At 39.3% G+C, this 27,519-nt stretch overlaps 1 protein-coding gene across 4 annotated transcripts in view; it reads right to left on the bottom strand.

The window, feature by feature from the left end:
- SUPT3H (SPT3 homolog, SAGA and STAGA complex component) overlaps window positions 1-27,519 on the bottom strand; it is a 524,342-nt gene that overhangs the window by 42,580 nt on the left and 454,243 nt on the right. For 2 of the 4 annotated variants that reach the window (XR_007774028.1, XR_007774029.1), the window contains 2 exons: window positions 6,037-6,753; window positions 5,020-5,985 (listed from right to left, as the gene is read on the bottom strand). The exons of 1 other annotated variant lie outside the window; for it this stretch is intronic. The gene's annotated coding sequence lies outside the window, so the exon portion shown is untranslated. Of the gene's footprint in view, window positions 1-5,019; window positions 6,754-27,519 lie in introns of those variants that run through there. One more of the 4 variants, XM_050950865.1, reaches the window with a different exon arrangement.

Raw genomic sequence — 27,519 nt, 5'->3', positions numbered from 1 at the left:
GAGAGTAAATGATTTTCCCAAGGTTACACAGGAAGTGTGTGGCAGAGCTGGGAACTGACTCGAGTCTCAGACCAGAGTCTTGACCACAGACCTTACACATAGCTCCCTCTTTCTTACCAATAGTTCTTTTCAGGAGATGGCTGGCAAGCCCATTCTTCCTTGGATGTCTTTGGAGGACGGGAGTGATAAGAATAAAACAGGCCTATTTCTCCTTTTATGATCTCTGTGGAGCACCTATACCCATTCTTCTCTAGAGGAAGAGGACACCTCTCCATTTGCTCCCCCTGAGCATCCAGAGGGTCTCTGCCTTCTTCCTGTTCCTAGGTGGGTTTGACACACGGAAGTTTCATGGTGGCTTTGTTCAGGACATGGCAGCTCAGCAGGTTTGACAAGCTTAGGTCACTGCTCCTGCTCCACTATGCAATGAAATGTGGAATCTGCTGCAGACTCTAAGTGTTCTTTTAAGATGAAATAAATTCATAACCCCTAGAGCTGCAGACAATAGTTGTTATCCATAGTATGGGAAAAAGTACCAGATTGTGCCAAGCGGGTTGTGGGGCAGCTATCAAGAGTTGTACAGGTGGGAAACTAAGGGGAGTTAAGTTCAACAGAAGCATTAAGTCACATCCACCAGTGCACTGAAGGGGACAGGTAAAGAAGAGAAGCACCCTTCTCCCTTGTGCCAAAAGGCGTCAGCATCCTCAATGGTGCCCAAAACCTAAACCAACTTCTGTCCCTTCCTGGATGCCCAAAGCATCTCGTGAAAACTGGTGCAATGCTTTTGTGTGTTGTCCAGACAAAAATACGTGGCATACTGAACATTTAGGAGCAACATAACATTAAAAACATTCCAAAACTGAGATTTGTATTGAGTTTAATATTCAAATACAAGTAGGGTGACCCAAAGAACACTAGACTGATCATGCCTAATTCTATAAAACCTCTATTCATTTGAAGCTGCAGCAAGAAGTGTCCAAGTGGCACTGAATTCAGCCTTTCTGACCTGCAGCAACCAGGGTGTCTTGTCACATATTTACAGGCCCCTACTAATGGAATTCATGCTGTCTGTGGGCCTTGTTTCTGATGTATATGTGGTAGCCTCATGGTTGCTGTTTGTCCTGCAGAGCAGTTTTATATTTTTACTCACCTGTGTTTAAGACACAGTTGCCGTCATTTGATTCAGGGTTTTGAAGAAATCATATCAGTACATGAAATGTAACAGTCTCGATGGGATTTTATTTTGCAGATTAATTAAATACTTACGGAAACGAGGATTAATAATGAACTTGGATAATTATACACTCCCTCCCTATATCTCTCCCGTCACTCAGGTGTCTTTCATTTCCTGCCCTGATGTGTTGGGTGCCGCTGTGTGTGGTGAACAGCAACCGCATTTCACCTCAGAGATGGCTGCGTTTCATAAGCACATGAAGTGAGTCCTGTATAAAGTTCATGTTAATCTAAGTTTGCAAAGTGATTTAGAATTCTTTGAGAATGTACTTCTGTTATTAAAGTTCGTCTTGTGCTTCACTGCTTTTGCTGAATTGGAGCTTTAGTCCTGATTTGCAACACCATTGTTGTTACAGTAACAGGGTTCTCTCTAGCAAAAATTGTCAAATTCAGCTGAACTACACAAAGCTACATGGCCATTCTGCAATGTGAACATAGGAATAGGGTGAAACCACCACACATATTTATATTTGTAAACTAATCTGCCTGTGGACTCACCCAGGTTTTCATTTCTTGTAGACCTATCTGCCCTATCCAGAACACAATAGGTTTTTAAAATTGTACTTGTAATATTCTTGCCTGCAGTCCGACCCTTGCCAGATCTCATAGGCAGGTTGTGTTCATATTTGGACGAGCAATCTTGGGGATAACACTCAGGTACTGCTGGAAGTGGTGTTGATTAAATCGTTTGCAATCTTCCCTCAGAGATGTTACAGAGCCAACACCCCAGCATGATTTTAAGGGAGAGAGTACCGCAGGAGCTGCCATCTTTTGGATGCTGTATAATGCCTCTGTCTTTACAAGATGTGATTATTACAGAGCCCATGGCATTTATCAGGAGAGTAAGCCTTTTACCTACTGTGTCTTGGATAATTTCCAAACTGAGTAATTACATTCCTCCTACCCAATTCCCCTTGAAGTTCCAGCTGGATACTGTATTTGTCACCTCCTGTCCTAAAACATTGGGTTGAGTTGTGCACTGTTAGACGGTTGTAGTATTTCAACTACGTGGACAGGAAGGTTGACCCTGAGGTCAGGGCAATAGCCTGGGACGTAGAAGATCCAGGTTCAGTTCTCTGTTTCACCCCAGACTTCCTCTGTCATCTTGGGAAGTAACATAGGGCCAGATTTTTACATTTATTTCATTGCCTAAAGATGCAGATAGACATCTAGTGGGATTTTCAAAAATGCCTGGGTGCTTAACTCCCCTTGATTTCAGTGGAGAAAGGCTCCGGTAGTTGGGAGCTGCAAGAGCCTTTCCTCACTGCAGGGAAAGGCTCCGGTAGCAAGGAGTTCCTATGTGCAGAAAGTCTTTTCCTGCTACCCCACCCCCCCGAGCCTTTCACTGCCACATGCAGCTACACACAGCTTTTCACTGCTGCGTGTAGCTAAATGTACTCTACATTCCACTATCAGTGTGGACAAGGCCTACGATTGCCAGAACACATTTCCATACAGTCAGTGAGAAAGTCTGCAAGAGCATCTGGATGAAAAGTGTGTTAGATATGCAAGATTATCATCAGTATAAAGGTTTTCTGCCAGTATTTCTGTCCAATAGGAATTAAGATGAATTATCAATATATACAGACAAACGCTATGAAATGAAAAATAAAACTGTATTATTATAATCTGAGCTCTTGATTTTCCCTATTTATCTTTCTGGTCTTGTTCACCTACTAATCCATTTTGTTTAGTAAAAATGGTGAATAAATGTCTGGGGCTTGATTACTGAGAAAGGCTATTACTGTATTGGCTCTGAGTGCTCTTCAGGGAGTTAAAATGGTTCCTAACAATCAAGTATGAAGGTTTTTTTCAAATTTGCAGTCATCTGCTTTTATAAAGTTTGTCTCACTTGCCAACATTTCAATTATTTATGAAAAAGTTTAAATATCTTATTCTTGCTCCTCCACAATGGATGGGATTTTCTTTAAAACAATGTCATTATCTTGGGCACAATAAATACAGAGTTGCATTAGAAGTTTCAGCTCTTAAAATAATAGTATCTTTTTTTTTTTCTCTTTTTTTTAAGGGGCATCTGGCCTCATTTAAACCATCAAATTTACATTCAATTCCTTCAGGGATGGTTTCATTGCTTAATGCTGGCTTGGTGCCCTTTGAATAAAGCCCAGGATTTAATGCGTGCCACCACGTTTCACTAGCTGTGTTGCTGTTCAGTACAGATGTACAGCAGGGGTATAAAAAAGCCTAAACCGTGGACTCCAAAACAAGAAGATTCACTTATGCAACTGTAATAGAATAGGCTTCAACTAGGGGGTAGACCCGTGACATATGTCATTCTCTATTTATTCTTTATTTGTAGAAGTGTTTATGAAATATTCTGTGAGAGCTAGACAGGAAGTTATAAAATATTTTATGAGATCTGCACATGACTGATGGCAGAATGTCAGTACAACAGTAAGGTCCCATTTAAATTCAAAGAGTGCTGGAAAATAATTCTTTGCAGAGTGATCTTCGTTTGATCAGTGGTGCTGTATTTGAAAGGCATTACTTGTGTCTGATCCTGCAAAGTGCTAAGCATCTCCTGAGAAGTTTGGAGCATCATCTGTCAGCTTACACTGACTTCCGTGGGAGCTACAGAAAGAAGAGTGACAAGTGACAATTCATACTGTATGTGGAGACCAGGTGATCGCTAATCAGAAATGCACTTTGTATTTAAATAGCTTTTTCCATCTAAAGATTTCAAACTGATTTACAAATATGGCCATAACTTTTCCTGTTTCACAGGTAGGTAGATGGAGGTATGGAAAGATTAGGTGACTCAGCCACATTGAAAGCCAGAAATCGAGCAGTGAATAAAACCACTGTGTCCTTACTCCCAACCCTGTTCTCTTCTCATGAGATACACTGGGTATAATCCTGGCTCTAGGAAGTCAATGGCAAAACTCCCATAGACAGGCTTTCACCCACTGTCTCCCCCTTGTTCAGGTAATTTATAGCATGACGACTGACTTACAGATACTGATTCTAATATAACAAAATCTGTTATGAGAATCAACATTATTTACCAATTAAAATGATGTAAAACAAAGCTGTTAGTATATGGCATTTAAGTTGATCCTAGGCTAGCAATTTTCATAAGCGATACAAAAGCATACCATATATTACCTTCTTAATTTTTGTTTAATGTTCATCTTTTTTCCATGTGGCAGATTAAGGTGCTGTTACAGAAAATTGCATCAGTGACACTCACTAACACTGCCCTCATTTACGTTAGGGAAGGAATCAGAGAAAGGACTGTGTAGTGACAAGAAAAAAAAAAGAATATTCCCCAATTATGTGACTATCGCCTAATCCAAGATAGGGAAACATAACCTACCTTGTTTTATTCTAAATTCAGCTCACTGGCTTCTGGAGAGAAGTGAAAGGTTATTATATGGGTTAACTGGGAAAAACCAGATTTTATAAATAATTGCCTGTCAAACTGTTCAAGATAGACAAACATACAGCAGACCAACAAAAACATGATCTGTCATATTTCTGAGAGAAATGTATGTTGAGTCTTCATTCTCTAGGACTTTAAGTAGACCAGTAAAAACTAAGAGCCAGTATTTTTTCTTCTTATGGATATTTTAAAATGTAAAATGTGGGAGAGATACAGCTAAGGAAGGAATCTGGATTCCAGTACCCAGCGCCTGAAATGGTTTCTTCTGTCTATATGCCTGAAGATCGAAACCAAATACAATAAATGCTGGTGTCCTTCTAAAAAGTCTGGATGTTTACAGCAAGCATATAATTTTCCATGATTAGGGACGCCAAGAAAAATAAGAATGATGATAAAAAGAAAAGTTTAATCATACATTTCAACAAGCACAGATGGAACATCAGAAAACTTTTCTTTTTTAATACACTGTATTGTACACATTATTTTTAGTCCTTTACATACAGATTAATTCCAGAAGGACTGGCATGCAGCAGGTAAAAAAGGAGGGAGTTTATGGATGGCAGAAATATTGGATGCACTATGATTACATTTACAATGCTTCACAATTTCTTGATCACAAGGAACAGACACGTTTTTAGTTTAATTTTTTTTTTCGCAAGTGGGTCCAGGTACCGTCCAATGAAAACATTTATAAAGTATAAGACTGTATCAGAGAAGTGGCAGGAGTTGAAACCTCACATACTAAGCACAAAGGAGGAGACTGCTTACACTATATAGAAGTAATGCAGACAGTTGATCTCCCAGGTCTCCTGAGTGTTCTGTCTTTCTTAAAGGTTTAAGGCCCTGACTCTGCTTTGGGATACACTAGCACTGACTTCTGTACCAATGGGATGCCATTGGGGCACAGTAGCAGATTCTGTTGCAGAATCTGGGCCTAAGCCTTTTTATCTCCTCAAGCGTGACCTTGGTTACTTCTATATATGTACATTTTCCATGGGAAGAAATGAATGTGCTTGTGAAGATATCAAAGACTGGAAGAGCAGAGAAGGGAAGAGGGCTAAAGGGAGAGTCAGAGTTTGAAGAAACAAAACAAAACCCCAAATCAAACCAAAAGAAAAAAATCAAAGCAGAGCAACAGAAATTAAAAATAAATAAGGGCCTGGATTTTCTCCCATTAACATTAACATGATCAGGTCCGTACAGCAGAGCATTTAAGCAGGGCTGTAACTTTAGGTACTTGCGTAGTCCCACTGAAGTCAACAGAAACTATGCTTAAAGTTATACACGTTTAAGTACTTTGTGAACGGGGGCCAAAAGGACAGATCAAATGATCATTAAAATCAAAAGAAATACTCCCACTGACTTCAGGGGAGAGAAGAGGATAAGAAAAGAGATTTCAGTACAGATGCTCATTGAGACTCTAAAAATGCTAATATTTAACTGAAACAAGAAGACCTGAAGTCATTTACTTGAAGTCTTCCTATCTGTAAAGGCTTCTTATCTGAACTTAGCTCATCTCCCCTCCTATGCATCATCCTCACTGAAAAACGCCTTGTTTGGCTAGACAGGGTATTATTCTTTAAGCATTGTCTAAAAAATTGATTTGAGAGGAATTACATGCAAAACAATGCAGTTTTACTTTTGAGAAAACAAGGCAAGTATAAATCATCATCCACATCCTTGGCCTCTTTTTGCCTCAAACCTGCTTTACAAAACAACACATCTATTAAAACATACAGACTTCAAAAATAAAAAATGACACTGCACTTTAGATATGGGGGCTGACAGAAGTAAGCCCATTGCAAATTTCAAAATTGTGTGATCTGCATTCTTGTCCACCTACACACTATCCCAAACATCCTGCCATTAATTAGCTTAGCATTCCAACTAGTAAACAAGAATAACGATTGAGGGGGCTGGAAAAAGAGACGGAGTCAGCCAGTAGATAGTCACAACAAACCAGCCCACTCACTGGTACACAGACACATTAGAGCTTGTATTTTTTTTCTTCCATGGAGGGGAAAAGAAAATCACCTTAATATAACACTGCCTTTCCTGTCACTGCAGCCACATCCATACTAGCAGGCTAGAAAAGTCATCCCATTTCTGCGGTAGGCACTCTGTCAAAGAAAGAGAAAATCTGTAATGAATTATCACATCAACACAAACAAGGGAAGGAGGCAGAGCTAGGCAAGGCTTTCTTCCTGTTTTGTAGACTATTCTGGCTGCAATCTAATAGTGTGCTTAATCTGAACATTTCTGGTCGGGAAGCAATGAGCAACCACTTTGTCTATTTAAAAATCAGTGTGGTTAACAAGTGGTTAGTGATTCTATTTCAAGAGAGCAACAGATATGCAAAAAGATGACATATTATTTTGTTAATTGCCTACAAAATATGCAGAGACAAAAAATATACTATTATGCTGAATCTGTTTGTCCTTTATAACCATGTGTTCTCTATTCACATCGCTCAAGAATCACTTCTAACCTAAAAATCTTAATAGTCTATAAATTACTGACTCATTACAGCTTTTCCAGATTTAATTTATAGTCTGGGCCAAAAGCTATATAAACAGCCACTAGTATATCCTCCCAAAACCAAATTAAACTTAAAGGAGTTCTGTGCAGTACAGAAAACTTTGATCTCCCATATAGTGTAGCCTAGGATCAAGTCTTTCCACTGATAATGAAATGGGAGGGTTAAACAGTAGTTGAGAAAGAGAATTTTAATAAGATGTAATGCTATATCTTACTAATATATCTTCTGTATACTTTAAACATCTTCTGAATTAATGCAGGAAGTTATGCCTCCTTTACACAAAAACTGGACACCACAAGTTTTAAGGGGATATTGTCAAGTTAAAATGCATATTGTTGAAAAATATTTCTTTATTTGTCATACTAATAACATCTTCAGAATGAAAGGATTTTAAATGACTTTTCCCATGCATACTGTTGGTTTACTTTCTGTTTGTCACTCAGCTTGGAAAATGAAAATAGATGATTCTGTTTCACTCTGCTTATACTCTAGTTCTTAGTCAGGTTCACTTTCTGCCTCTTATGTAAACCCATATAGGAACTGTCATATATGATCGGACCGTTTAGTGCAACATCCTATCTCTGGAAGTGGTTATCATCAGCTGCCTCACAAGAAAAGCTAAAATGACCATAGTGGATAATTATGCTTAAGAAGCATAATGCTCCAATGTGTGTGAGGAGTCTGAGCAGACACTGTTGAGGAATATATTTATCTCCATATAGTACTTTTTTCTCCACTGATGTTTTTGAAAAGTGGTAGAAACATTTTTATTTTACTTAGTTGTGGAAAACTTGGGACAGATTCTAATCTCAGTTCAAAAAACCTAAATATAGTGCCTATCATTGTAAATAGATGTCTCTTTAGTAGTACCCATCCATTACCACCTTTGTGTTTCTCTGAGTGTTTATATATAAACTCTGAATTTATTTCCTAACTAATATGAGCATAATCAATTTCCCTCTTTGGAACTGGATACTGAATAATGGTGTTAAATGAGTCCAAGGATTAGTCTTATGTAGCTTTTTGATGTAAATGATATATTTACACTGAATTTTAAGTGAATAGACTTAACACCACTAATCAATTTCTACAGAGAGACATTTTCAGGCATACTGAATATGCAAAGAGAAAACATACCAGCTATTTACTGTAGCACCCTCTATCATATAAGTCATACTACATTATACACACTGAACACTATTAAAATAAAAAAGAACATTAGTCAAAAGGATACACAGCCAGGCATCAGACAAGACAATACCACCACAAAACAAAAGACAATCAAAAAACCCAATACCCAAACATGAAATATACAAAAATAGGCCAGACAATAACTTCAATAAAAGGATACAATATATTCCCACAACCACAAGCATAAACTCCCAGGGAGTTTGGATCCACAGCTTGCCCAAACCATTATGGCTGGCATTTTGAAGTCCATGCAAAAATAATGCTTTAGTTCCTTGACCTCAATATTTTACAGAGTTTATAACCACAGCGACAACCTTTAACACATAAATATAATATTTAGGGCTACTGTACAGTTTACATTGAGATAAATGAACCTGAGACTAATGTTGGATTCACATTAAAGATAAATAGTTATATTCTGTCCTGTTGGGGAAAAGGATTTTTGGCTGAAAGGCAGAGTCAGGCTTGGCTGTGCTCACCTGGGAAATAATCAAGCTTACAATTTTCCAACATAGGCAACATTATATGGTTCCCTATACCCCCAAAGAGGTCATTTTAGAAGCAAGTTTCAGAGCAGAGAAGACAACATCTTCACAAAGCAGGACACTCCACTAGCCTATATTTAGCAATATATTATAGTTAGTGTCTGCTATAGTTAGGGCTGCAAATAAGTTTCCTACTTAACTCCCTGTTTTCACTCATCCATCCTTAGCCTGAAATTTTCCATTCTTTAATCTCTGCCTGAAGCTGAATTTTTCTGGAAAGTCTGAACAAAATCCCTTCGGCTGTTTCGGAGTTCAGAGAAAATGAAAACAAAACACTTCTCCCTTCCAGTGCCTGCCAAAGTGATTTGCATCTATGCACATTTTACTGAATAACTTACTTATAAATGAGTGCCACTCACTTGCAGTGGTCTCAAAAAAATTTACCTAAGTATAGGCTGTACCTCCAACTTTATCCCAAAGGGAATGTTTCCGGAATGGGTCCTTTATAGCAGCTGGGAGCTTGAATCACCCGGTTCCATAGGAAGACAGCACTTCTACCTAATTCTGATATATCAGGACATCAGACCTTAACCTCTAAACACCGTTATGCATAGGAAAGCTATTTTATAGGTATCTAGAATTTATTAGAATATTTATCTCTAAGGTCTAGGACAGTTGGAGTCACGGTATTGAAAGCCATGGCTCTCCAGACCAAGACATGTGAAAAACAATGCCAACAGGTGTTTTATAAATTCTTTATACAATTCTAAAAACATTTTCTTTTTTCAAACAGGAGATCAACTATGGTGTGGCATAAAATAAAGGGTTTGGCCAGATTCTTATGTACACCAAGGCTACCTTATATCACTCTGGCAGCATTCAGTGGTCTTGGTGTAACGAAGACCTGGCCCTTTTTCTTTACTTGTCTGAGATGACTTGTAGAGCCAACCCCTGTCTTCCCCTTCTAAGTAACATGGCAATCCCAAACGCATGCCAATAAAGCCTTTACACTACACTGTAGTCTCATGTATCCTCTGTATGTATATCTTTCTTTCTTTCTTTAAGAGTCACATCATCAGTCTCTCAGGAACAGTTACAGCCCTTAATTTATTTAAGCAGATTTATACTTGTTGATAGCAAGAATGTCCTTCTCTACAACTCCTACCGTTACTCAATAAATGCAAGTCATCTAGCAAATTGAGTTTTTAGAAACAGTATGAAGTCACTGGCATTATTTCTATGTGTTGTCAGGAGGAGAAAGGGAAGATCACTGTTGTGCTATCTCTCAGTCATGTGCAAGCAACTCCATTCCTTTACCTTTGTTTGGATGAGAGAGGGCAGAACTGTTTATCTTGCTACAAAATGGAAGCTGCATACAATTATGATGCAGATTTAGAAACCAAGCCTGAGAAATAGGTATTGTGTCAGGGACAGTACTTGGTCCTGCTGTGAAGGCAAGGGACTGGATTCGATGACCTTTCAAGGTCCCTTCCAGTTCTATGAGATAGGTATATCTCCATATAACAGGTATTCACCAAATGACTCCTTGAATGCTACAAAAAGGGGCTCTAATCTTTTTGCCCTACACATTTTTCTTACTCACATTAGCAAGAGATGTGCAAAGAAACAAAGGGAAGAACACCACTCCTATCCCATAATAAGTGCCCAGGGTCATTCAGAATGGAACACAACTTACTGTACATCTAACGGCCATCGCGATGTCACTTTATTGAATAGGCATCACTGGGTTTTTCAACACAGACATATTGAAGCAGTGAGTCACAGAGGTGAGCCTGAAGCAAACCCAAGAATTTGAATACTCCTGAATTTGTAAGAACTCCAGATCAGAATCCTAACACTGCTGGACAGACCCAGCTGTAGTTAAGTTCTTTTATTGCATGAATTATTTCACTGTGGTAACATGATGCGAGAGAGACTAATACCGGGCTGAGAAAGAAACAGATGTGCCATGATTTTTGAATTGGTTGGCTTGGGTTAAATCTTTCACTGGGTAAAAACTGAAACTTTCCTGAGTAGCACATTCTGAGTAGTACATTCCAAGTGCTAAAGTATATTGGGCCAAATTCTCGACTGGTGTAACTCTGCAGTTCCATTCACTTCTGTGGAGATGCCCAATTTACACCCGCAGAGAACTTGGTGCATTGTGTCACTGAAAAATTGTCTCTCTCTGAATTAAGGGCCCTTTCTGTCCAAGTTGGGCATTAGCTTTTTCAAAACTAGGCAGCTTGCTTTCTTGTTGTCCTTGTGTATGTGGGTGGGCAAGTGATTTGATTACAAAGCGAATGGCGGATTGAGACACCAAAATCAAAGCAAAGCAAACGCCTTGGCTGAACTTCATCAGCAAGCATAAATACAAATAGGCTCCACATCTTGTTTGTGATATACCATGGGGCTTTCCTCCTTTTAATAATTTTGCTCTTACCTCTGATATTTGCATACATGTAAATTGAACCATATGAGTTTAATTTGTCTCTGATATGGGACTTGTACGGAAAACTTTTTAATTAAATATTTCTCCTCCTGCATTTTTACAATTTTACTGTGAAAATCAGGGAGGATTATCTCTCAGACAGGGGAAGCCTCTATTTGAGAACAGTGGAGGGAGCCCTGTCCTCTAAGTAAGAGACATTCTTGGATCAGATACTGGCTGGCAGGATGGAAAAAAGGATGTATCATTAACTTTCATTCCATTCCAAATAACCTGGAACCCATAAAACACAAAGATACTCTAATTTTAAATATGCTCTTTCCCCCCATTTCTTCTTTCCATTTCCTTTGTGGAATGTTAACTTTGAAACTTCATAAGCCCCCAAATATCAAACAAGTCATTTTGGACAGATTCAGAACTCTTTGAACACAGAAATGTCTACATTAAAAAACCCAGTGATTAAAAGGTTACTCTTCTAATTTCTCCAGTCTGCTTCATTAAACCACATGCAAAGAAGTGTCAGATTATTTAGAGATTACAATAACAATTAACGTAAGGGGCTAAATATAAACAGCATTGTAGAAAAAAGAAAATCCATATGTCATTTAGAATTAGTTGCTTCTGTTTAGGTCCAACTTAACCTATGAGGATATGAACTATCCTTACGAAAAATACATATAGATACAAAAGAAGTATAATACTGTATTCCTCTTCTTTAATTTATGACAATAGCAATTAAAGCTCTACTTCAACTACCCCATGTTAAATCAGTAGTCATAGCACAGATGTTTGATACTATTCCAACTGTGTGCATTATTTATATAAGTGCCTAGTATATACTGTTGGCATTATACAAAAAATGAATAATACATACCACATATGTATCCATGTGTGGCAATGCTGAGCCATCCAAATTCTGCTCTCTGCTGCATTCATGCATCCTTACTGATTTAATTTACGTTAGCACTGGATCAACAGTGCTGGAAAGTGTAGCATCTATCCATAAAATAGTGAGCTCATCAGTAATGACCCACCTATATGCTTCAACCTAGTCCTAGCCACATCTAGGGGTAGGCAAAAACTAATTTTTCTTTGATTCTTGAGACTGCTAATAAGGGTCAATCTACAACAATGGCTTCTGTGATGTGGACATTTGCCCGCTAGAAACTGGACCAAAAACACCAGCACATTTTATGAAGGCAATCACAAGCAACCACTGATAAAAGTGCAGCCTCGAAAAACCACCCTTCAACAATCTGCAACAAAATGCTTTTCATTGAAGTCAGTTCTGGGATTCCGCTTACTGTCTATCTGCCAATGGTGTCCACTTTTTAATAACCACACAGAACAGGGCTGCTGTATCAAGATGCACATGTACCCTACCCAAGTCTGTTAAAGAAAATTGCTTACATCCCAAATTCAAAGTAACTTAAAAAAATCCTTGTTTTCTGTTGCTGAGAACAACAATTATACAAGCATTTTATTTTATTTTTAAACAAGAGACAAACTATGGCGTGGCAGAAAATAAAGGGTTTGGCCAGATTCTTATTTACACCAGGGCTATTTGTTTACACCAACGCTGTTGCAGAGAATAACAAAAAAATCCCTAATAACAGTCTCTGTTCATATATAGGATCTATGAAAAACAAAGACCAAATTCTGATCTCAGTTACCCATTGACGTTGCACAGGGGAAACAGTTGACTTCGGCTTGTGTACTGTCATTCTGCTAATTTTACCAGCTTGGAACACTGCAAGTAACTATCAAATGCTGTTTTCAGGGCTGTGTTGATATCCTCATAATGAAGGAAATTAAAGCAAAGGTATGATGGGCTTCTGCTGTAGTAAAAACTGGGGTATCAATGGGAGGAGGGTATCAATGTTTGCAAAAAGAAAAAACAAGATTGGTAGGGAGAGAAACATCATTTTAAGTTTCTCAGAGGGTACTTTAAACAATGGAGAGTGAAGGAAAAAATTGAACTATAAAGCAAAACTTGGCAGCATAGTAAATTGCAAAACAAACATACTTTTCCAAAGTCCTTTTCATCATTGCCACCAACTTTAACAGACTTATTTGTCTGAGAAAGAGAAATTCTTTTGCATCGTTAAAGAAAATGAGACATTGCTTAGTATACTGAAAAAACAAAAATCCTGCTCTGACTCTTATTTCGTGTAGCCCAAAAACTTTTCCCCAGTGCACAGTCTTCTTCAGGGGTCTCTGCTTCTCCACCCAAATCAGTACAGCAGCAGATCCAAAAGGCCCACCCACTGACCCAAAGTCTCTGTCCACAATAGCACACAAGGATCCCTCCCATGGAGCTTCACCCCACTGTATAAGAACATAAGAAATGGCCATGGTGGGTCAGACCAATGGTCCATCTAACCCAGTATCCTGTCTTCTGACAGTGGCCAGTGCCAGGTGCTTCAGAGGGAATGAACAGAACAGGCAATCATTGAGTGATCCATACCCTGTTGTCCACTCCCAGCCTCTGGTATAAAAGTAGTATGCACTCCTGAGTGGGCTACCAAAAGCTTGGCCTGTCCAACACGGTAGAATTGCGACAGGGACACTCTCTATCCACAAGGGTGTGGGGCAGAATTTTGTCCCTTAACAATTTTACTTATTTACATCAAACTGGGTTGATAAAGACTGCTGGAGTGATATGCTGAAGGGTCCTCTTTTGGTATTTCTCAACTTGCTGGATTTAATTGTACTGCAACCATAAAATATGTATGGGAAGTTTATTAGATCTGAGAATGAGGTTAAAGTTTTGAGACACCTGGGGAGGAGAACTTTAATATATGGTTGGATTCTGAAAACTACTGTTTATAACTCAGAGCACTGTGTAGAGACTTAGTCACAGAACTCCCATGTGAAAATGTACTGCAAATGTTTGGACCTCCTTGGACTTGTGACACACATTAATTCTACATGAAATGGCCTGACTGGACTCCTCTCCAAGGGCAGATACTTTTGGCCTTGCAAGGTTTCATTTTAGTTGCTGATGGGGCTCAGGCTGTTACTTTGGCCAGCACAGAAAAGAGTTTAATTTATCTAAATGTCATTATGCCTCACAATCCCTGCTTGTGTACTGAAAACAATTTTCTTGGTAGCGAGAGAGTGTGGTCCCGTGACTTGAACACAGAGGTACAAGCCAGGAAGAGTTGGGCTCCAATCCCAGCTCTGACACTTACTTGTTGTGTGGCCTCAGACAAACCACTTAACTCTTCTTTGTTTCTATTCCCCTCATCTTTGAAATGGGAATAGTACCACTCACCAAGCCCAGTTCTGAGGACTGATTATTACAGAGCTAAAGTTTGCACAGCACTGAAAATACAGCATTCTATATAATTATTATTTTTATTAGATTATTTCTTCCCACCAGTTCTTATGCCTAAAATACTACATTTATGGAGGCAGATGTTGAAATCAGCAGCTACTAAATTAGAGGAATAGATCTTTGTTTGAAATGAATTAACTGGTTTAGGAAAAACAATAGCTTATAAAAGTCCTTTACCTTTACTCAATCATTTCTTGGGATTTGATTAATTCCTTTTTAAATGTTAAACTGAAACACAGTTTCCACAGAAATCTTGCAATTTATTCCCCTTCTCCCCCAAATGTATTCTATGCATGGTGCATTCAATATATGTAATTTTGTATTCTTTCTTTAATCCGGTGAATCATTTTAGCTGGGAAAATAAGATCCTGTCCAATAGCAGAGTGCAGAAAGTTGTTCTGCAAACAGAGAAATTTTCTCAGGCTCCAAGGTCATTGCTGGTAGAAGCATTTGGGTGCAGCCAGTTCTATTACTGGTCAGCACTCATTACTGACTGATGCACTCTGTTTCCAGTGGGGTTCTTGTTCACCATAGCAGTGGGAGGTAAGAGGAGTTAAGGTAATGCATCAGTGGTTGCCAGTGGAGGAGATGGGAAGAAAAAAAGCAAAAGAAATATACTATTTCAATCAAAGTCAGAAATTTGTAGAAGTGGTTTTGGTCTCAAATATAGAAAAAATATTTATCCAAGAAACTCCTACTCGGGTGCGAACATCCTACTTCGAGTGGGATTTTATTTGGCAAAGTGCTGTGAAAGAGTGGAAGCTAATACAGAGCATGTCTATAAACAAATATATTTATTTAGTACAGATTGACACATTCACTAGAGTATTTCAATGATTACACGTGTAAAACTATTTCCTATAGTGGTTTCCTTTTGTGATTCTGCTAATTTATTCAATTCCACCCAATTTTCATGCATTGAATGTTATGAGCTATTTCAGCCACCCAGACTGAAATGTGAATTTGGAGACTACATGCCTGTTTTTACATTTAATCATCTACACATAATTATTTGGTAATATTAGGATTTGAACTCAAATGGAAGCCAACCAACATTTTAGTAGCTTAAAAAAATCATACAGAATGAATTCTGCCCTGAGGAGAAGAATTAAGAGCCAAATCCTAAGAACCTTTACTCAGGTTTTATTCACCCCTCTCAGGCAAAACTTGCATAGACTGCAGTTAGCTTGATTAAAAACAGAGGAACATACATTCTGCAATCCTTACTCAGGAAAAACTCCCTTTGACATTAACAGGAAGGAATTTTACCAGCGTAAAGACTGTGGTATTTGGTCCTGAGTAAGATTTCAGGATTAGTTTCTAAAATGGAACCAAATCTATCTTTCATAAGTATTTCTATACCACCCATTGCTGTAGACTAAGCACTGATGTAATTTATCCTGTAATACTAATCTTTTACCACAAGTATACATTACTTTGTGACATTTGGAACATTTTAATTTGAGATGGACTGAAACCTAAACAGGACACCTGACTCTCCCTGAACTTTGGAAGAATTTGAATCCGGTTCTGAACTTACTTTGTCGCTGCTATGCAATGGGCCAGAACTGGAACACCACATTCAAATATCTGCAGCCTTTAAGGCTAAGGCCCATTTCTGAATTAAACTCTAACCAGACTATATTCTATTAGAATTATTTGATCTTCAATTATACTTGGCACTTCTAATTAAGTGTTGAGGGTTACTTTTTATGTGCTGTATGCACAGTACTTTACCTACTGTGTGCACAATGCAATATACCAATTAAAAATGTGAAGGATGACAATTAAACACTGGTGGGACATCAACTCATCTATTCTGCAAGTTTTGCTTTTGATCATTGACAACCATAACAAAATCTCTCTTCCTTAAACAATCACTCAAATTAATTTAGCCTTGCTCAAGTATCTTTTCTGTTGACACACCAGACTAAAGAGTATTACATGTCAAAGTAATGAAAAGTACATAGTTGTGCAAACACAATATCTAAGCAGTGGATCATGGGATGAAAACAATCTAAAATACAGATAAATTAGCATAATGCAAAATGTATGTGCAGAGAAGACCACTTCAATAATAAAAACGATCAGCTTGTCCACAGACACTGGCTGATCCACTGACTCGGCCTTTGTGATAATGTCTCATGCTTTTCACCATCTCCTACTCGTATACAAAACTAAGATCTCAATACCAAGATATGCTCAAGAAACACCTGCATCTATTTTGTTAAGGACCAGATTTTGGATTGCTCTTTTCCAGATGTGCAAGTCAGGGAGGGCAAAAAGCGTATTTTCCCATTTCCACAACTCACGCTGTGGATCGCCGTTACAATCTCTATGCTCCCTGAAGTACAGTGACTGTCCCCTGCTATTCCCCTTGGTCTGCAAGTCATCCCCAAAGGGGAAGTGTTATGGCTCCTCCCTCTACCCAACACTAGCAAGTGGAGCTGGCCAGCTGCAGAGAGGAGTGCCTGCTTCACTCCTTTAAGTGGTGGCACTGCAGGAGTACTCCTCAGTGTGTACTTGGGAGCTGAAAACATGAAAGGTTGCTGCACAAGGTCTTCAAACCATTTTTTGAGGTCTTCAAACCATTTTTGAGGATTTCAATAACTCGGTCCTGGGATAGGGGTTGTATAAAATTGGATGGGTGGGGTTCTGTGGCCTGCCTTGTGCAGGAGGTCAGACTAGATGATCAGATTGGTCCCTTCTGACCTATGAGTCTATGAGAATCTTTGTTGTATCCAATCCAAAGAGGAAGACCAAAAAAAAAAAAAAAAAAAAAAAAGAGACACTGAAAACTTCTCAGGTATAACTACACCTCTCAGAATCCAGGATAGTAAGTCACTCGTGGATGAAAGGGAGGAACGGTGATGGGCTCTCATGTGAGGAAGGCTAGGCTCCTTCTGTCTTCACGAGGGACCATCCCCATTCATAAACTGGTGAAGTTGCCTGAGAAGATGGGGGGAACATGCCATCCCACTCCCTCTGATCTGGTTCAAGTTATCCATAAAAACTTTCCAAGTGTTTGCCTGTTTTTCTACCATTTTTAATTTGTCCATCATTTTCATAACATATCTAAGCTATTCTGCTGAGCTAATGATCCACAATTCACTTTAACATCCTTCTCCCATTTATTGTATTTGCTATGCTAGTCATCACTTAACTGCACCTTCTTTTGAAGTGTCTGGGACTGGCCAATGTCAGAGACAGGGTAGTGGACTAGATGGACCCATTAGTTTGATCCATCATGGCAAAATCTATGCTCTAAAACAAAACTAGCCATTTAATATTTCCTTTGTATACAGTATTACAGCAGAAATGCATAAGTTTAAATCTACAACTAGTATTTGTCTAGCAACAAACTGGCTGGGCTGTGAGATTCCCCTGGCTGACTGCCATTGTTCAATCATTTAAATATAGGTTTATGAATGGGGAGAGATGGATTACCCGCTCATAACTCCATCAAGGGCTTGCAGTGATATCACAACCCATTTTTTAAAATCATATATTGCAAAATATTTAAATCCCGTAGGAAAGATTTCTTTTAAATAAGTACTTCTTTGATGTAAGAACATTTTGATTTGTGTGCATGCTGACACCAGAACAGCTCCATTACTGTGTGTATTCATTTATCATGAGTGCAAAATTGATCTCATTAGGATGTGGGATTATTGCAGCAAGTATCTTTCACATACACTAATTACACTGACAGCAATTACTTCATTTCAGATATTGGGTAAGCAAAAACAGTAAGCAAGCACTGTAAGTATGATCACTTATTTTCTCAATAAAGAACACTTAATTAAGTTGAATCCCAAAAGGTAAGTTTTGTTTAATTAAAAAAAAAGAGGCGGGGGGAGAGAACCATTTCTTGAGCCACATTGAACTTTCTACTTTCACAGTAAAGCATACAGGGATCCTGTGGATCCAGGCTTGGGGCAGAGAAAGGGTGTGGTGCTTATGCTGCATTATTCCCCATGATGCTGGCTCCCTTTTCCCTTGCTTTCTTTCGCTGCACAATGGCTTGTGGTAAGGCTGGAGTGTCAAGTCCAGGCTTTCAGCCCTACAGTAGCTCTGGATTTCCTGGCTTTTGTGGGTTTAAATCAGACCCTTAACATTACTTATATGCATTTGTTTTGGGTAATTGACATTAATTTTCAGGTTGCATCACTGGCATCAATCAGCAAGCTTCCCCAAGGACTGGAGTTAAGGGGCCACAATAAAGGGTAAGACATTGTTTCTTTTGTTTTATTTTTGGAAACATTTTAACTACCATATACTTTTCCTGTTATATTCATTTTGCATAATGCAGGATAAAACGTTAGCGTCTGTCTTGCTGAAAAGATGATTTTGGCATTTCTGCAAACGACCTGGATCTGGAGAGTGTGATAATCAACATCTCTGCAAAGTCAGGTTGATACACTGGACCTACATAACGCTAAAACGGCAGAACATTGCTTTTCAGGAAGATACATTGCCAGCTACAGATGTTTTCCATATGGAACATGGAAAGTCACAGACCCCCACGCATCAGTAGTCTCACATCGTAGAACATATCCACAGACAACACTGCTATAAGTGACATTCAGCAGCAGCCTCCATTACCATATAGTGCGGAGAAACAAGTAGATTTTCATTGCACACGGTAGGAAAATGGACTAGTGCAGTCTGTGTATTGTGACAAACCTGACATTTTCAACCTCCTGTTTTGCTCGTGTTCTGCATACCTATTCAGGTTATGGGTCAAGAGAGGCCAACGTGACCTTCTGAGGCTAAAATGACAAAATCATCTTACTCTGAAGATGGGTTAACTATTGCAGGAGATCACTTCAAGTTTTCAATGCTGCAAATCAGCAGCTGGTGTTCAACAAGAGCCCTACAAAAATTCCTCATGAAAATGGAGCAGAAACCTGTGCTGTATGAATTACTGAGTCTGCAGTGAGGAGGACCTAAGGGAATTCAATAAGGCTAGTTCTAGTTTGCCAGCAAAATAGTGCAAAGTCAGATGTGAAAGTCTACCTGAGGTCCTTCATAACATACACATTTTGGGGTAAGGAGAAGTCCATGGTTACACCCACACTTCATGTAATCAGGGCCAATGCATATTGCATATACAATTAAAATGTACTTCAATACAGAGCCATATCTTCAAAAGAGCACAGAGTTATATTTTTAGGTGCTCAATATTGACAACTGGGGCAAGATTTTCAAAAGAGCTCAGCTCCCACTTAGGCACCAAAATAAGAACCAGATTTTCAAAACCACTCAGCACCATGTGATACGCGTGGCCAGATTTGCAAAAGAGCACAGTGTCCAGTGTGCACCCAATGTGCTGCATTCTTCTGCAAATCCGACCACTTATTTTAGTGCCTAAACGGGAGCTGAGTTCTTCTGAAAATCTGGCCCTGAATGTGGACTGCTGAATGCTTTTGAAAATTCTGCCTATTGCATATCCATTTTGGGTCTGTACGTCCACAACTACACAAAAATATACAATTGGCTTGGCTCACAGGAAGGAAAAATTAAACACTACCAAAAATGCTTCAGGTAAAAACAGTTTATTGACAGAAGCCTTCTGCTTCCGTCAATACTGCAGAATCTGAGAAACTATTTTTAGCTATTGTACTATTAGTGTCCTCCAGGCTAGGCAATAATTGTAAAGTCATACATATTTAATAATGTACATATGTTAACATATAATAATTGGCACTATTTCTATAAAATGTAAAACTATGCTGGAGAGTCTCATAGCAGACTAGAGGTTTTGGCCATGCTACTCTCAAATGGGAACTGCGTGGTTAAATCCCCTAAGTCGGCTTTGAAATTCTCAAACAATATCTCTTTTGAATTTTATTCTGCCTTCTTTCCCTTTTCTTTTCACTGTTTTCTTCTAGATCTTGCTGCACTTTTTCACCAGTCTGTCATTTCATCTGTTTGCCCCCTCAGACTAATTGTCTAGAATATATAAAGCATCCAACTTAACCGAAGTCTTCTCTAACTCATCTTTCTTCAGGATATTCTCTTTTCTTAGGCAGCTCTTTTTCCTGTTTTCCCCTCTATGCCTCTAATGTTACTTTTAAAATCCTTTATCCCGATGTGCCTCTCCCTCACCTTAGTTAAACCTTTCCCTCTATTTGTGTCTCTGTCCTTTCACATCACTTCAGTCAACCCAACCCTGCTTACAAGTCTCCATGTCTCAATCTCTCCTTCCCTTTCCGCCTCCACCATTATTATTGTTATTGTGTCTCAGTGACTCTTGTGTCAACACTCTCTCCTGCTTCTCCCATATTCTCTTTCCAGTTCTTCCAGGACTCTTCTCCTGTAGTCCCTGGATCTTACTGGCACCATCCAAGAGTGGGGTCGCACTGTGACTGGATCCTAGACAACACCTGCTTTATCCTCGCCTGCAGGCAGCTCTAGTTCTACTGTAGAGCCATATTGCTAGATCTGCAGAAAATTGGACTTACTGCTTATCATGTGGAGCAAGAGGGCTGTGGCAGCAGAAAAAGGAGCACTGAGAATGCAGGAGGGTTTAACCATCTAGTAAAGGGTCAAGATGATTATAAAAGGAACATTTTTGGAGAGGGCGGCTAGGTATCTTTCATGGGGAAACCGGAGACAGTTTGAAAGCAGAGGAGTAGGGGCACTTCTGATGGGAATTTTGTGAGTTTTGCAACCTGGAGCAGGTCACATTGCTTGTGGAGAGCCAGCAGCCGGGAAGGGTATTTGGTAGCTGGGGTAGGTGGGGTGCAATATTTTCTAGGGTTGCTGACACATAGAAGCAGCCAGTCCTCCCCTTCTCCCTGTGCTCTGAGGATGGGGGGCTCTGGGACACTTGAGGTTGGCTCATTCGTTTTCTCTTTCTTGTGTTACAGGGATGGGGTTCCATAGCAGAGAGCCCTCAAAGCACAAGGAAGTTGCACACTCCCCACATATGTAGGTTCAGCCTTAGAGCCCAAACATCAGTGGAGAATTCAGTTTTCTTTTTACTGGGCCCTTTGCTTAAGGAGAAAAAATAGTGGAAAAAAAGACATATACACCTGATGCCCAAGGAAAGCATGTTTGTGCTTAGTCCACTGCAAAAACTGGTCAAGAACAGCTCATATTCCTGAAAATAGCCCCCATAAATGCTTCTGATGTCAGTGAAAAATTGGAGCTTCCACCACAGAACTGCTGGCCTCATAGCTTGGCCCTACTCTGGAACTAGACTAATTCACAAACTGCACTTTATAGCAAGTTTCTATTTGTTTTTCATGAATCAGTGTTACTTGGTTGTCTGCACCATTTCCCTTTTCCTTTGTCTTCAGCTCTCATGGGTATGAGTCAATGAGAACTGTGTAATTAAATCTTATGGAACTCTTTGAAAATGCAAAGATGTCACATACCAGGGTATTCTCTCTGGGTGAAATTCACTCATCCAAATAGAGTTTAGATGGTGCAAACCCTTCTACTCCCTCTCTGCCCAGGCGTGAATTTCACCCACCCGGGCAATCAGTTCTAAGTGGCTCCTCAGCCACACCATTTTATTTAGTGCTCACAGGAGGTATCAGACTGACAGAGAACTGAATCCTTTTTTCATCCACAAGACAATCAGTACAATCTTCCCCATGCTGCCCCAATGAAGTGTGTCAGTCTCAATGGAGAAGGAGGAGAAAGTATTCCAGTCTCCATTACTGATTGAGTCCTTGGCCTCTGTGCTGAAACTACCTACCAGGGTGCCAAATGGGGTGTTGGTTTTGTGTGGTGGATATTTTTCAGCAAAGCATTAGACTGAGATAACCAACTCATTCCTCACAGGCCACTCTTCAATCTCTACTGACTTAGGCTGGATTTGAACAGGCAACAGATGAGAAAGCCTCCATTGTCCATTACGCAATCCAGCTCTGAGATGTTGTTTCCCAGACACAATGTAACTTGCTCAGAACAGGTTTGTCAAGTAACATTCACTATAAATAAATTATATCAATATTCCTTACAATATGCCACATATTCATTTTTTTCCCAAAGTGCCACATAATGATTTCCTTAACAGGGCCCTCAGTTAAAGCACATCAGATTTTATAGATATGAGAGAGAGAGAGAGATTGGTTGCAAAGTCAACCAATAATTGAATAAAATACCCAGTAAAAGACATATTATTTACTATAAACAGAAATAATTAGATACTCAGATACAATCTATTGCTATAATAGCCTAAATTAGTAAACTACTTTAAGCAATCATCTTCTAGATGAAAGGAGTATGCGTAGTACCCAACTTTGTGCAAAATAGGTGTTAAAGTACTGTACAATTAATTCATGGCTTTCTAAAAGGTTCAGATAGTTCAGTACAAATCCAAATGTTCCTTAGTAAAAGTTGCACTTTTTTTTTTGGTTTTGTTTTGTTTTGTTTTCCCACTGTACACAAAAAACGTCTAAGCCGGATGCTCCAACTAAATATATGGAAATACAATTTTGTATAACCAGAAGGCTTCACTCACTCTTGTTTTACACCTGGGTAACCCCGTAACTGACATGGAACCACTTCTGATTTACTTGTGAAAATGTGGGGATGACCATGGCTTCAAATTCAAACACCGACAGAATGCATTTACAACATGGAGATGTTCTAAAAATTGCAAGTTGAATAGTCTTTCATAGTAAACTTTCCTTCCTGGGTGCATGAACATTAGGTATTTTAGGTTAAGATCATACTATAATTTAAGTATGCTTTGAACCATGGTATAAAAAAATATACTTTTCATGTGGTGACCATCTTTAGCAAGCAACCTTTATCTTTCCAGCTCTCATGTATGTTCCACACATCTACTACCAAGATTAGAGCTGCATGAAGTTTTTCCAATTTCCAAGGAATTGTTGTTGTTGTTGTTGTTGAAAATCTGACTAAAATCATCCTCCCAATTCTGGGGGGGTTGAGCAGTTGTAACGAAGATATTGCAGTAACTGAGTTTCCACGATTTGGTGAGAATACTGAATTATCAATACTCATGCTGAAAATTTTAAAGAACTGACAAATGAACTAGATTCAAGGGCTATGTTGGTGGAAAATAACTGCAACTTCCCTTTCACTGGACGGGGCCAGCCCAGTTCAAGCCCAAAAGGGAATAGGGCAGCCAGCGGATCTTCTCATTCAGTGCATTCCCAAAGCAGTTTCTGTTGGTGAGCTTTTACAGAATCCCACATGTAATAGAACTGCACTCCTGCCTCATCCTCCACTTTGTGGCAAAAAACCAGCAAGGGTGGGCTTTGGGGTAGCCCCATTTGCTTTCCCTCAGGGTGAATCCAGAAGAAGGAAGAGCCAGGCTATATCATACCTCCCTGCTCTGTATGTTCATGATCACACTATCTGAAAACAGGGCTAAGTGAACTATTAAGGAAGGTGTTACTACAGAAGATCTGTTGCATCTATTAAAACCAGCCATGCTATACGCTGGCTCACGATGCACGTATGCGCTTCCCTGTTATTTAATGCAAAAAGCCGTCAATGACCCATAAAGCCTGACACTGAAATACTGAAACAAAGTCCAACTTAGGCTGTGATTTTGAACTTGGGCTGCGATACTAAAAACTAAACTGAAGTCTGCAACAAGTCATTGGTTCACTATTACTCTAAATCACTTTGTGAGGTCATTTTCTGTTTATTCAGGGTTATCAGGGTTTTGCATTATAAACCAGGGTCTAGAAATGCTGTTTACATACATTATATGAAACTTACAAAATATTTTAGGAAGCTGTCTTGATTGCTGAGCAGCACTGTTCTATTTTGGTCTCGATCCTGCAGTTCTTACTGAATTGTGTAGTCTCTTTGTATCACTGGGAGTACTCTCATTCATACACTCAGATTTTAAGGCCAGAAGAAACATTAGAACATCTAGTCTGACTTCCTGTATAAAACAGCCCATAAAATTTTACCCAGTTACTCCTGCATTGAGCCCAATAACCTGGGTTTGGCCAAAGCAGATCTTTCAGAAAGGCATCCTGTCTTGATTTGAAGACATCAGGAGGAAGACTCCATCACTTTCCTTGTGAGTTTATTCTAGTCTTAATTATTTTCACTGCTAAAAATTTGTCTTATTTGTAATTTGAATTTCTCTGGATTTTATTTCCATACAAGTAACAGCTGTAGGAATAGGGCTTGTGAGTGTTTCTATGCTAGCTTTTTTGATTAAACTGTTGGCCCTTTGCTGACACATAAGGCTGGTAGCAATAGTGCGAATAGAACAAATGTAGATGTCATGGTGGTTAAAAACACCTTGGGCCAAATTTACAAGCCATTTATGTGCCTTAAGATGCAGGGAGGCATTAAGTCAGATTCACAAAAGCACCTAAGCGAGTTAGGAACCTAACTCCATTGATTTTCAAGAACCAGTTCTGCAGGCTGTGTACCAGCAGCGACTCAGAACACTGCTGAAGATGTGCACTGCCTTCCTGTGATGTAATCCTGAGCACAGGATGTGTGCTCACTTCCTACAAGAACCTGGTTGGAAGACAAAGAGATGGAAGAATGATCTCTGGGAGCAAGTGAAGATGAGTGGGAGAAAATATTGGGAAAACCAAGCTGACATGAGAGAAGACATCACAAGATGATACATTTATACAGAAGCTGATTCACAGTGTTAGTGATATGCTCATCTCTGGGAAGTGACACACACTGTACATCTAATATAAGACTCCACTCCACTTCATCTGATGAGTGCCAGAAATTTAAAGAGAATCACAGATCCCATTTCCTACTCAGAAGTGAAAGGTTGATGTGATTGCTGCTAGTAAAAGATAAAGGAAAGGACTGACAGGAGAGAAAGACAAATATCTGGTCTTATTCTAAACAATGTCATTCTGCACCAGAAAAACATACAGGAAGCAGGATCACTGCACTACAAAACAGGATAATGGGTCAAATTCATTATTGGTTTCCTGCCAATGCCTTTTCAATATGTTGTAGAAGCTGAGGAAGAGCAAAGCCGTATCTTCAGAACTGGTGTTCATTTATGCAGAATTCAGTGATATTCATACCCTTGACGTTTCCTTAAAACAATGGTAAATGGAGTGTTTCATTCACAGAAGTTAAAATGGAAGATATAATACCAAATTGGACCACTGAATGGAGCTGTTCATTGTGGTTCTCATCTCTAGCAGATCAGCTGCACCACTCTAGGAAGCAGAAGAGTGGCTGGGAGCACAAAAGCTGAAGGAGAAAGGAATTAACACTGAGGGAAGTGAGAAGAAAGGGACTGAAGATGTGGGCAGATTAATGGGCCCTTCAGACTGGGGTACTTTCTCCCTTTATAGGGCAAACTGTTGGACAGTCAGAGAAGCTCAGTCCATCGCATTTTCAGGGCAAAAAAAGGTTCAGAAGAGCTCTGTAACAAAAGGAAAGACCTGCCATGGGAGCAGCTACCATTCGAAGCTACCATTCAATTGTTTCAATCTTATTGAGTAAAATTCTGTTCAGCCTCTCACATGAGTGTTTTTCTGGTAGACTATTCCTCCCAACTCTCCCTTCCATTTAGAGTGCAACAAAAAATTCCATCAAAATCATTCACAAAGGGAGAGAAAAATTGCCCTACAGGTATGTCCACCCAACTCCTCAGCTTCTTTCTTATCCTGTCAGATCAACACCTCCTTTAGCCTTTCCGTTTGTTACACTATTGGTTCCCCCTTCTTGAACTTTCACTTGAAAAAAGATCTCCAAATCTTATCAAATTCTGTCAACCTCCCACCTCTGATCCAAACTCTTTTGAACTTTGAAAAGGTGTAGTTACTTTCTTCCATTAATTTTCATTTGTGTGCGTGTCTGCCTGGGAGCAAGAGTAAAAGTGCTGAAATATTACGAGAAAGGCTATTCTCGGAATTTTTGCCCTATCAGAAGCAAATCCCATCACAAATATACAAATTTGTTCTCAAAGGATACACAGCTCAATTCTGCAGATCCAAAAGTTTCAGGTAAGCTCCAGTGATAGGGAGCTTGTCCAGATCAAACTGATGAACCTTTTGGGGTTGCCCATCAGTAGACTAGGAGCAAGCTTGGAAATGAAACTTGAAACAAGATACATTTAATCCTATTTTGGGTTTTGGACCCAGGGCAAAATCAACTGATATATGAATTAACCTTTTGACAAATGTACTTGCTGTCGTTAGGTTTGTGACACAACTAAGAGGGAGCTAAATTCCAAATGAAATGGGAAATCTGCAATTTTGAAGAGCTCGCATGACTATCTGAAGGCAGTTGACCTTTGAAATATCAGCAAAGTCTTGCTGCTGGAACTATTCTGCAGGTGCTAGCTTTCAGTTCCATACGTTCACAGACCTGCAGTAGCATAGGTGGGTGCCTAGAGAACTCATTTTTACCATATTTCTCTGCTCTCCTTTTTAAATTTAATGTTGTACCGCCACTCACTTGCAATACAGAATTAAAATAAATAGAATTATAACTTTACCAAAGAACCTATAATTGAGGAAGTCTCTATCTTTTTAGCCAAAAGAAACATTAGGAAAGGAGGGAGGGGAGAGAAAATAATCTTTCTGGATTCTGGACAAAAGATGTGACATGTAAAGGAAGGTAAACATGCAGAGTGATAAAGTAACAGTAGAAGAATTGGTGCCCAGAAGAAAAAGGTGATATATTTTAATTGCACAAATCAGAGTAGCTACCAACTACTTTTCTTAAGGTCTATGGTGCATGACCACTGCCCACGGATTAAGGTCCTTACAATTGCAGTTAGCCTTTCACCAACGCATCTGCATATGCCCTCATGGGCTGATGCATATACGCCAAAATGCAAAATGGAATTTAATTGTACTCCTTGCCCCAGTGAAGGCCTCACCACCTTCCCATCCCTGCTGGTGTAGCCATTTAGGCCTGGAAAGATACCAATTGTGATCA

This window comes from Gopherus flavomarginatus, chromosome 4 (genome assembly GCF_025201925.1).
Source record: "Gopherus flavomarginatus isolate rGopFla2 chromosome 4, rGopFla2.mat.asm, whole genome shotgun sequence".
Classification (NCBI taxonomy): Eukaryota; Metazoa; Chordata; order Testudines; family Testudinidae; genus Gopherus; species Gopherus flavomarginatus.
Note: the sequence above shows the minus strand (reverse complement) of the source record. Positions and strands in the feature narration are given on the sequence as shown.